This window comes from Malaya genurostris, chromosome 2, assembly GCF_030247185.1.
Source record: "Malaya genurostris strain Urasoe2022 chromosome 2, Malgen_1.1, whole genome shotgun sequence".
In the NCBI taxonomy this organism is placed as follows: domain Eukaryota; kingdom Metazoa; phylum Arthropoda; class Insecta; order Diptera; family Culicidae; genus Malaya; species Malaya genurostris.
Genome location: NC_080571.1, coordinates 316,881,069 through 316,893,694, shown reverse-complemented (window position 1 = coordinate 316,893,694; position 12,626 = coordinate 316,881,069). Strand labels below are relative to the sequence as shown.

The 12,626-nt window shown below is 35.6% G+C and overlaps 1 non-coding gene across 1 annotated transcript; it reads right to left on the bottom strand.

The window, feature by feature from the left end:
- Positions 1 to 1,442: 1,442 nt before the first annotated feature.
- On the bottom strand, positions 1,443 to 1,515 carry Trnaa-agc (transfer RNA alanine (anticodon AGC)). The gene has a single exon. It is a non-coding gene; the product is annotated as a tRNA-Ala (tRNA).
- Between the last annotated feature and the right edge of the window lie 11,111 nt (positions 1,516 to 12,626).

Below are 12,626 nucleotides of genomic sequence, written 5' to 3'. Positions count from 1 at the left end.
GTACGGAGTCCCATCTTGTTGAAACACAACACTTGACTTCGGATTGCACTGATTTCTTTTAGCCACGGAATAACATACTTACATAAAATTCCAATATAGACCCCCGTATTTGCTAGTCGCCTTCTGGAATGAACACCGGGTCCATTTCTTTTGCCGTCGGAATCCAGCAATTCAATCCGGGAAATAACTTATCTAGTGGGCGGTTCTTAAATTTGATGAGGGATCGACGGTAAACATACAATTTTTTCGGAATTTGATTTGTCTCATCCACAGTGAAAGCTATCATTTCCGCTCCAGCAGAATAATTAGCACACCAAAAATAATGCCAGGGAGAATCAACCTGGAAGGATCCGCCGTCCGACATCTCCCGAACCAATCAGCCAGCAAGATAGATCGGGTGAAATGAATCGGGAAAACAGCTTCGCTCAGCTGCAAAATCATTTAATTAAAAGGCGTCAATGTTTGTTTCATCTTCTGACCCCGACCCGGACCATCGTTTTCCGGGTGCGCCTGTACGCCTATCCTGCTGTCGATCGATCGCTGGTGCGTCGGGCTGCTGGGTCGCCTGGGATGAAATTAATTAACCTTCTGCTGGCGATAATAAGAAAGCAACGGGGCAAGCCGGTAACCGGTATTTAGAAGGAGTTCTTGCTAGTGCTAGCTAGTGACTGCTAAGCGGAAGAAGGTGGTCTCATATGTCACAAACAAACAAATGACCTCGATTGAGGTAGACAGCTGCAACAGTAGCGGAACAGAGCAGGACTGTCAATCAGTACTTTTACTGGGACTATCATCGAAATATTTGGTTGGGTTATTAGACTTTGGTGATGGATTTTTGGGGCCAGTAGGTTCTTTTCAAAATTGTAAATTGTTGTGAAACTTTGGAAAAACTTTTTCAATTTGAATTCAAAATATTTACAGAATATACCACTGGATGGACATGCCTAGTGTAGAGTGAAGTGTTTTGCTTGTGTAGGATTTGGCTTTTGTTTATTAATTAACTTCACTAATTAAGCGAACATTTCTCCTTTGTCGTCAATGCTGAAAGCTTCCTAATTATACTTGATTGATTGCACTGGGGAGGCACCGTTGGGTGTCTGCTGTTAGCCTACATGGAACCCGATTGAAGATGGCGACGTTGAATATTCTCTGTTGTTTATTGACACGGCCGAAATTAAAGCACGACGATTAAACCCTTGGAATGGGAGCACAGTGTTTGTTAAACGGCTGAACTTATCATCTAATTTAGAATAATAAATTGCATGATTAATAGAGCGAAATTGCTCTCATCAGCAAACCACGAACTTTGAAGAGATGAGTTGAGAAGCATCTTCGGAGCGACACCTTGAAAATCACATGGAACCCACTAGCCAAACAACTTGAGCTGCGATACTGTCGATAATAATTCAATAATTCAATCGATAAATTTATAAAAATATTGTTGGAGATGCGGGGCATCGATCCCCGTACCTCTCACATGCTAAGCGAGCGCTCTACCATCTGAGCTACATCCCCTGGTGAGAGACTTAATTCTGCACGGTTATAACCACTAGATTAGACCTAACTTAAACCAGGCGACGCACATAAAGCAGCGGCTATGAGCCACTTATTTCGACTCTAATCACGCGTATCGGCTATTTTAAGCAGCGATAAGTGAAAGGTGCCGGCGACGCCCTCCCAAAGTAAACCAGTTTCTCCAATGCATGGTTGGTTGCCGTTGGATTGCGGCCGGCTTACCTGTGACTTGCTGTGGAAAGAAACCCTCGCACAGCCCCCCACTGGTTATTAATATGTTTGTTATGTTACTTTTAATGCCCGGATCCGTTTGACTAGTTTGTTCACCTTGGCAATTCAATAAAAAACATCAGCGTCTAAGAACGCTAGTAGATTGGACAACTCTTGTATTTTGTTTTCGATTTAGGAATGCAGTACTGTTAGTGTAATGGAAACTTGTCATAATTTATAAGAAAATCATAAATTCTGGTAATACGGGAGCTGTAATTGCAACGAGTTCTTCGAACTTTCATTGCAGTGCGTGTTTTAGATAAACTAGTAATTCAAAATTTAGTTGATTCTCCCGGTCTAAAAAAAAACATCGCAAGGCTCATCTTCGTTTGTTTGCTCACGGTTTTATTCTAATTATTTTTAAACTAAGTGAACTGCAGTACTGCAAATTCAATGCCAATATATTATGCCAACAAAATGTCGTAGGTTTTCAGGGGCATGTTTCAAAATAATCTTTCTGTTCAAAATGCTTCAAAATTAGTATGATGCACTGTGCAACTGGGAAACTTGAGCTGGTTACATTAAAAATAATATTTGTTAAAACGAAATTGAAACTGGTTAAGTTCGAAATCTATTTAATCGAATAAACAACTAATTCCTGTATTCCACATATCAGCAATTCTGCGCCAAATCGTCCATAAATGGCAAAATTCTGGCACGACACCATTCGATTTGCATGAAACTTTGTATGTGTGATCGGTATGGCAAATTAAGGCTGTGAACCATTTCGCGGTTAATTTTAACTTTTGGGTAAAATCTGACACTCGAGTGGTTAATTTGATGTTGTCAAAAATAACCCTGCTCGAGAGCATGGTTATTTTTGACAGATCGATAGTTATTTTCCAACACTGAAAAAAATCTCGCTATGAAAATTCTAATACTAATTCTTTAGTTGAAATTATTTCCTGTGGAAAATAAACCCAAATAACTTTCCGTCCGTCAAATTTTGAAATGGGCCACAGTTTTAGTCAAATTTAACTACTCGACACCAAATAACCACTCAAGTGTCAGATTTTAACCAAAAGTTAAAATTAACCGTGAAATGGTCCACAGCCTAAGTATTTTTCACTAGACTAGAGAGCACTCAAGACTATTTGAACTGCTTAGTGCTAAACTGAGCAGTTCAATTTGAACCGCTAAGCAGACGTAAAGTTTCTGCTATTTACAGAACACTTTTTGTTTTGCAACGGAGTGCAATGTCTTTTCTGACGTGCCGAACGAAAACGTGTTTTCGACTATTTCTGGCCGGTGCAGGTTTGGTCATTTAGAGGTTAGCCAAATTTTGTGCTAGAGCACATAACCGTTTTTATTACTTTTACGTTTCGTCGAACTGCCAAGTTTAGCACTAAGCAGTTCAATTTGAACTGCTCTGCACTGATGAGTCAAAGACGAAACGTAAAAATAATAAAAACGGTTATGTGCGCTAGCACAAAATTTGGCTAACCCCTAAATGACTCAAAACTAATTTTTGAAATGGGCATGTATGTTTTAAGCAACATTATAATATTATAACACGAAATCTATAGCTTCTCGAAAACAACTGCTTCAATTGTCGTGATGTCAAAAAATAATTTATTCAAAATTTCATGAGGATTACAAACAACAATAGATTTGACGATGGAGAACTAAGACTAAATTACAAAATTCTCAAGAAATATCCATTTTTTAGATTTTGTTTCTCATATATCTCGAATTTTTTTTAAATTCTATTGATTGCCTATAACTTCTTTTTAGGCAAAATATTCGAAGATGCTATAGATTTCCAGTTATAATTGTTTAAAAATTGCAAAAATTAGTTCCTTTTCAAAAATTTTTCTTTAGTGAAAAAATTTATAGACTCGTGAAAATAACTTTATTTGCCGTACCAATCATATATGCAAAGTTTCATGCAAGTCGAAGGGGGTCGTGCCAACAGCCAGCTGATTCCGCACGGAATTGCAATAAACACTTTGTGTTTATTGGAATGATTGAAATTTGTCATTTTATTGAGCTTTTTCAAAATCCGTGACTTAAAAACAGTCAAAATGAATTGAAACCTAACAGTTACATATATTTCAAAGGAGTTATAGTCATTTTCAAAGTATCTTGAGAAAAATTTTTGAAGGAAGTTCTTGACAAACAGTTTCCAAGGATAAATTTCGGACCACCGAAAATGTAAAAATGAAATGCGAGTAAAAATTAAAATTGTTAATAGAATCAACACGTCGATCAATAAGTCCCGGGTCTGACCAGTTATATCAGCAAAAAATAATTAACTAAAAATTACTCAGCGCTCAACAGAAACATGCTTCAGATGTCATCTGTCAAAAGTTCACACTGCCTATAGAAAATGAGGAACAATGAAGAAAAAGGAATTTACTGTACAAGTGAAGCAAAGGTTTGATAAGCATTATAAAGCTTGATTAGCTACTCATTAATCATTATTGACTGGTATGCTGAATTTCAACGCGATTGTGCATACACCGATGATGCACAAAGCTCTGGTCGTTCAAATGAGGATGTTCCCGAATAAAAAATATTGTAGAAAAACAATACGATTTGCTGTTACAAAACCTGCCACAATTTTGCTTTTACCATTGAAAAATATTTAAATGTATTGTTATACACTATTCAATTAATCGTGAACATTCTTTTTACAATAGAATGTATAGGTTGTTAAGTATCGTAACAATTCAAATCATGAAGTTTTCTCATACACGTTTTCTAGGAAAACAATAAAATGTACAGTTTACATATTGTTTCAAACACCACGTGTACAATAAATTCAATTGTAGAATCGTAGAAACAATATATTGAATCGTTGGAAATGAAAAAGCTCTAGTCAAGATACAATAAAATGTATTGTAACCCATATATCTAATTGTAAATCAGTTGTTTATGCTGTAAAATCAATGGTTTTTTTACGGGTTGTTACAGATAATCGTTTCATAAGTTCATTACATTGTTATGGAAAATCGGAAAGCTGAAGATAGCTGATCTCGTAAAGGTATCAAAAGGAAGTGTATTCACAATTTTTCATTAGCAAAGTGGGTGTCGCGTTTTCTCACTGCTGATAAAAAAAACTTATCGTTACGATTACTCCATGAGTCGAACTTTGAATTGCTACTTTCCAAGTAGCAAATGTAGCTTATTGAAATTTCAAGATGTTCTACACTTGCTTTAGAATTGTTATGTTAGGTATGTTCAGACAGATTTTTAAATATATTAAAATCGGTTGTGCAACTTATCACTGTTAACTTTAAGTACATCTAAAACAATTGTCAAATCACCAATTTGTTCATGTTTCACTAGCAGTTATAGACGTTCTGCAAAAAATTTCAAATCGTCGTGCAAAACGTGAGTATTATAACAGTTGTGCAACTTATCGGAAAAATTCCAAGCGGCTGTCATAATTGTATCGCAAGGCAAAAAACTATAAGCCGAAAAAAGAACCTTGCTGAAAAAAGTATTTTTCTGCTGAGTCCGCATAGTTTTGGTTACCTCATTAATTTTTAAAGTAAGTGTGTGCAGATTTTGAGTAGTTTTAGAAATATAATGATATAAAATTTTGAAATCAAAAAAGTTGTGCAGGATTTATCTGTTCGAAATGAACGCAAGCCTTGCAGACATGAGAATGTTATAATAAAGGTTGCAGAAATACAGCATGACATACGCAATGAAAACAACAATCCTTCAGATAATTTGTATTCGATTTTAAAAGATATTGAACTAACAGTTAAGTTCATCATAGTTACTTTCATAGTTATATATCACCGCTTGAGCAACTTGTTTTTGCAATTCCAGCACATGGACTTGCCAAAATAATACTTACAGTGCGTATCACAATAGTCTGACCCGCTAAGATGAATGACTATACTGTATAGTTGTTTGATTCAAATTATGTTTGTTATGGTTTTTTAACGTCATTCCATTCCATTTACAATACGTCATTCATTTTACAATACGTTGTAGTTTTCAAGAGTTTCACAATTGTTTTTGCCTTTATCATGTAACATTTTTTTGAACTTGAACTTAGATTTAAATGAAAGGTCTTGTAACCCCACAAAAAGTACATGAATTTGATTCAAAGCCGACTTCCGGTTCCGGAATTACAGGGTGATATGCGCAAAAAAATGAAAATAAGTGTACTTACTTTTACTTTCTCATAAACTTAAATTCAAATGAAAGGTACAATTGTCCTATACAAAGTTCCTGAGTTTTATTTTTTTATCCGACTTCTGGTTTCGGAATTTCAGGGTGATTAGTGAAAAAATCTTATTTCAAATTACTTCCTCACTTTTATCAGAGATGGCGTGACCGATTCTAACAAACTTAGATTCAAATGAAAGGTATCATGATTCCATACAAAACTACCAAATTTCATCCAGATTCGGTTCCGGATTTATATGGTGAAGTGTGTTAAAAATTGGATACCGTCATTTGAAGGGGCGAAACAAAACACGCAAGAAAACTTTTTAACTTGCCTCGAAACTATTCCAATCTGTAGTCACTGACAATAGACAACCAAACAACCCGATTCCGACTATTCCCAGTCACTTTTCTCGAACCAACTTCGATTATACCGGTTCCCAGATTCCGATTTCGGAAGTACCTCTTTTCGTTTCCTCAGAGATGGCCTAACCGACCTGAGTACTGTTTCACTCTATAGGCAAAGTCCTGGCATTAGATTCCTTTTGTGGAATTTGGCCTTTCTATTTTCTTATTTTGTCATAGAAATGAATGAAACGTCGAGATCTGGTGTTATTCCGAAACTTTGTTTTAAGAATTGACTTAAAATAAACTTAACACTTAAAATATTTTTGATTTTGGTATTTTTTGAGATTACACCAGAGATGTTTCATGCATTTCTAAGACATTTGACATCAAAAAAAAATTTCGATTTCGGATATATTAAATTTTTTTCAAGTCTTCAAGTCGATTTTTTTCAAAAAGTTTTTTTTTAGATTACAAAAGATCTGGACGTTTCATGCATTTCTAAAACATTTGGCATCAGAAAAAGCATTCAATTTGAACTGCTCTGCACTGACGAGTCTGAGATTGATAAAAAAAAGAAGAATTTCTTTAGTTTTACGGTTTTTTAAACGCGGATTGACGAAGTTACGCGTTTTTTTAAGCGGTACGTATTCCCGGCTTAAAAAAGACTTCAGTGTAAATCCTAGCGTAATTTTTTACCACTCCAGAGAGAGCACGGTGTGAACTGCGAACGGAGTACGAAGTAAATTTTTGCACACTTGCGATTTGCTAAAAAAGGGTGTTCTTAAGGGCTTGCTGATTTTAAGTTTCAATGAATGAATGAGTTTTTATGAAATGGCCAAAGTGTTTTTTTAATATGGTAGATAATTTTTTGCCATTTCACATTTAAATGTGATTTCGGGCATATGACCGCTAAGACTATTTTGCACAAAGTTCATTCTGGAGGTCTAAATTTCGATCACTGTCAGCAATGACACGTTGAATATTGGTTTCCAAAGCATCAATCCACATAAACCAATGACATCACGTATCCTCACAAAAAATAATCGAGTAGTGTCAAATTACACGGATACCCATTCACTGGTGCATTTTTCGAAATAATGTTGTCGTTGAAATGTTCTTTCAATAAGTCGATTGTTTCGATAGCAGTATGACAAGTGGCAACAACCTGTTAAAACCATGTTTCGTCCACAACCATGTCGGGAAGATTTGGAAACAAATAATTATTGATTATGGTTCTGTACCGATTCCCATTCACGGTAACATCTTTCATCTTTCCTCTTTTTAAAGAAATAAGGATCAATGATTCCACCAACCCTCGGACCGCACCAAACAGTACATTTATCGGGATTGGTAATTTTGAACGGCGTGTGGATTATTTTTGCTCCAAATATGGCAATTGTGTTTGTTGACGTATCCATTGAACCTTAAATGCGCCTCATCGCTGAAGGGAATTTTTCGGTAAAAAACGAATCTTCGTTCAATTGATTATGCGACCAATTACTGAGTTCACAGCCCACACGATGGTCGTGTGGCTTTTTGCTTCTTGCACCAATCGAATTTTGTCTGGCACCAAACCCAAATCTTTACTCAAATGTTTCCATAAATGATATGGACAAAGTACAACTTCTTGCTTACTACTACTTTTTCCCACCTTTCAGGCAATTTTCAAATTCCCTCTCGAAAAACTGTTTTGATTAAAGTTTGAAGCCAATTTTTTATTTGTACGAAAAAAGTAATCCGATAACCCGCCAAATCGTGCTGCATCCGTCGGAACAACCAGTAATCAGAAGGAGCAATGTCAGGAGAATACGGCGGGTGCGGCAAAATGTCCCACTTGAGCGTTTCCAAATATTTTTTCACGACATCAGATGCACAACAGGACCTTCGAACATTGAATATTCAATGAAAAATGGCCTTTCAATGTATCTCGGTTTCAGTTCGTAAGGCACTCAACTGCCTTGCTTTTGAATTATTCCTATGAATTTTAATCGTACAGAAACTGCTTGTTGAGTGACATGCAATGATTCTGCAAGCTTCTCTTGCGTTTGACTCGGATCTTCATCGAGTAATGACTCCAACTGTTTGACTTCGAATATTTTTGGTTGTCCAGAGCGAGGTCTGTTTTCAACGCTGAAATTTTCCTTCTTGAAACGTCGAAACCATTCCCTACATGAATTATCAGTTGGAGCATTATCGCCATAGACATCCATAAGCACTTGATGAGGTGCAGCTGCACTTTTCTTCCAATTAAAACAGAAAACTAAAACTTCCCGCAAATGCTGCTTAGTTAACACCAAATTGCTAATAATTGGTGAAAACAGTGAAAAATATGGTTGTTTTTAAAAAACTCGAAGCAATATGAACTGAATATTAATGACAGATGTCTATTCTCTTGAAACTATCGACATCAGCTGTTACTGTTCAATATTCATAACAGCCAGAGCCATCTTTCGAAAACGGACCGCACTCCGTACTCCCAATAACGAGAGATATTCACGACCAAAATCATGTCACTCTTCCGGAGGGCCAATTTTTGAAAAGGTGCCCCGAAGTAAAGTAGCACGTATTCACGTCAAAATAATCATTGCAGACATGTAATAATTTTGGTTACCTGATACTAACTTATTATATGAATTTCGCCGTTGTGCAACCGAAAAGTTACGATGGAACTTGTTGTAGCTTAGTATGATAAGATGTGAAATGGTAAATTTATTTTGACTGTTTGTCACCATTATAAAACGACTTTTTTGTTGTATCTATCTTGTATACATTATGCAGCATATGATTTATGTTCTATTTCTATGAAGAAGTCTCCGGTGCTACTTGGATAGGTACATCCTTTCCACTCAGCTCGTCGAGATCGGAAAACTTCTGTGTATGTGCACCTTTTAATGATTTTTCTTGCCTCTCTATTTTGCCGGATATGGCTGAATTGATTTCAACAATCTTTGGATCGTTGGAATGCTACTATTGAGTTATTGATCAAGTTCGAAGTTGTAATGGCTGTCACTCTTGGTTCCGAAAATATAATGGCATAAGTGACGTAACCAACAATACGCACTGTTTTTCCTTTGCGCGTGCAAATTTTTCTAAATAAAAAACCAAAATTTCAACAAGACTGTTTGGTATACGAAATACATGTTTTCACAACTACAGACCTTTTCAAAATTATAAGGCCACCTATAAATTTCAAGACACAAAAAAAAGGAATAATTTTAGAATTTTTTTTCGATGGAACATGAAATTAGATTGCAAAACATGAATGTGAGTCCAAGAGTTGATTGATTTCACTGAAAAACTTTTATGATAGAACGTTTTTAAGCAAAAAAGGCTTTTCAAAATTTTAATGCTACTTGCAGTTTATTGAGGTTCGGATGATTAAAATAAACAACAAAAAGCATCTAATGATCCGTTGCTCTACCGGAACGGTTCATTGACTGAAAAATATGATTTGGCATACTTTGCACCAATTTCTGCCGTGTTGCCAGTTCAATAGCTTCCGAAGACAGAAGAATAGCACTTTTTAGCTCTTGTAATGATAAAAATGGACAATTACCGGCATAAATTTGTCGTACCATAATACCCAGAGATTATCAATTGGATTTAAATCCGGTGAGCAAGCTGGCCAGTCCAAAACATCAATTTACTCGAACTTTAGACACTTCATTGTTTCAGCACTTTTATGAATACTGGCGTTATCCTGCTGGAAAATGGGCTTTGACTTGCTTCTTCTTTTAATTACTGGCAGCAGACTAGCTTTGAGGACATTTATGTAATCGGAACTTTTCATTTTGTGCGATACAAATTGAAGTTCCAGCCTGCCGGTTGCACAGAACGCACCCCAAACCATTACAGACAAGGATGGCTTTTATCGTATCAATGAACGTTCATTCTTCACTCTTCACACGATTGAATCAGTGCCATCAAAGAGAGACTAATATCATCGCAACAACAAACACCCGGCATGGCTCATTTAATACCGCTGACAGACATGTGATTTCCGTACAATGATTTCTGTACAACGTTGTACGCGTACAACGATGAGGTGACAGACATGTTTTGCGCACAGAATGAATGTACTGTGAAACGAAAAAACTCAAGATAATATAGAAACCAAAAATTTTTGTGGATTGAAGATTATTACTAGCAACTAATTTATGACAGATATAATCTTGTCTCTCTGTCTTAGCTATTAAACTATTTGTGTGTGAGTGTTCATTGGATGACAGTATCACTCATATCAAATTTAATGATTTTAAGGTACATTTTTGACACGTTTGTTCTGGGATACAGGATTTTTTCCTTCATTGTTTAAATGTTAGAGAAAATTAGATGTTCATATTTTTGATGTTCTACCGTAAAATTCACTGATAAAAAATAAAAACAAATATAAATATAGAATGGAGGAAATATGAAAGGTTTTTAGAACTAATTTTCGGAACACGAGCACTATTTTTTTTTTGCAACGAAGCTGATTTCTACCAAAATGGTGATGAATCACTAAATTTTGTTTGTAAATCTTACCGACTTGTTCAGTCATAATTCCTTTTTTCACCCGCATATTCACGTTAAAAATAAGAGCGCATAAACTATTAAGATTGAGTCTCAAAATAGTAAGTAAATTATATTATAAAGATATTATTAGTATGTAACCATCAGAAACGGCATGGCACACACATATTTCAGAAAAATCCGGTCAACGTAACAGTTTATTCATCACGAAATTTTCATAAAAAAGATTATGTTCATCATAAAGCTGAATTTAAAAACTTCTTGAATTTTAAATCATTCCGAAATAGATTTGATATAGGTTTGATGCTATTATATAATAGCATAGTGCTTCAGAAATCTTATGAAAAACGGTCTACTACACTGGAATATAATCTGATAATGGTTTTATTAGGATTTTGAGAAGTTTAAAGTTGTTATGCTATATTTATGAAGTAACACTGTAAACTATTACAAGTATTTCTTAAATTGAATGTGTAACTTGGTACGTGTTCTGCTTCCATTTACTCACACTGAAAGACATGATTCGCTGTTCTCTCTATTCATACCCAAAATAAGACTCTTTCTAAACAATTTAAAAACAAGTTTTCTTTCCATCGAACGGCATTCAACCCAATGACACAAGACGAAGTAATAAGAAGATTCAGAGTTTCCAGAAGTGAATATAGGGGACCAATGTTATAAATGGAATTTCGATAGGTCATCAATAAACAGGATGTTTACACAATTGGTTTATTGATGTATTGGATATTTATCGTTTATTATTACCACATGTGCAATCAAAATATGAATCATTATGTTTTTAAATCCATTTCAACAATACATTTACTTGTCATTGAATAGAAAGCAATTACTCAATAGTGCTGATTTTGTGAACAAATATGAATAAATTGTTTTCCATATTTGTATTTCAAAACTTCACCAAATTGATGAATATTTCTTGGTTTGACTGCTTTTTGAAAATATGCTACAAAGTATATAAGTTTTATGCTGCCGAGATTTTTTTAAATATGACGATGGTTGTTTATTATTTGATGCTCAGAAGAATTTGTTTCATGAGTTCACCATCGCTCGCCAATGGCGCTGGTAGCAGTAAACAGTGATGTGATTTTGCGCAGTACAACGATGAATGACCGTAGTACGGAAATCACCCTTGTATCATGATGCTCGCGTGATACCACCGTGATTCAGGGTGACAGACATGTGATTTCATGGTGTACAGTGATACCGATATCACATGTCTGTCATAAGCATAACATAGAATCGACACCAGTGCGAGAGCGAATTTCTCTCGATGACATTTCTGAGAACCAAAGGTTAGCACGCTGCTGTGGGGATCCTCTCTGAAGAAACAAACGGTCGCTTATTCTCGTTTCGCGATCCGATTCTGTGTGGGCAGTGGATAAGTGCGATAGAATCATTTTACTATTGCCGCTTATTCTAACTATGTGCATATAACCTTTGTATAAGTTGTGTCTATGAAAATGTCTGTGAATGCTCCACACAAGGGTTTTGAAATATTGCAACCTTTTATGAGAATCATCAAGTTGAATCATCGACTCGATTTTCTGCGATAATTGTCAACTCGCGATTCTCTCTTGGGAAATTCCACACAGCAACGATCATTATCAGACTGTTAATTTTTTAAGGGCCGTGAAATACTCAGAGTATGAAGTGGAGCGAAGAAGTGTAGAAAAATTCTCTCGCGGTTCATACATTGAGAGACTCGAATTCTTGTAGCATCTTCTACCGGATTGAAAATGTTATATACAATTTAGATAGCAATATAGCAGATTCTGTCAAATTTTCGGCAATCACCAACATTGATTACAGATCGCCAAAATTTCTCTTTGAGA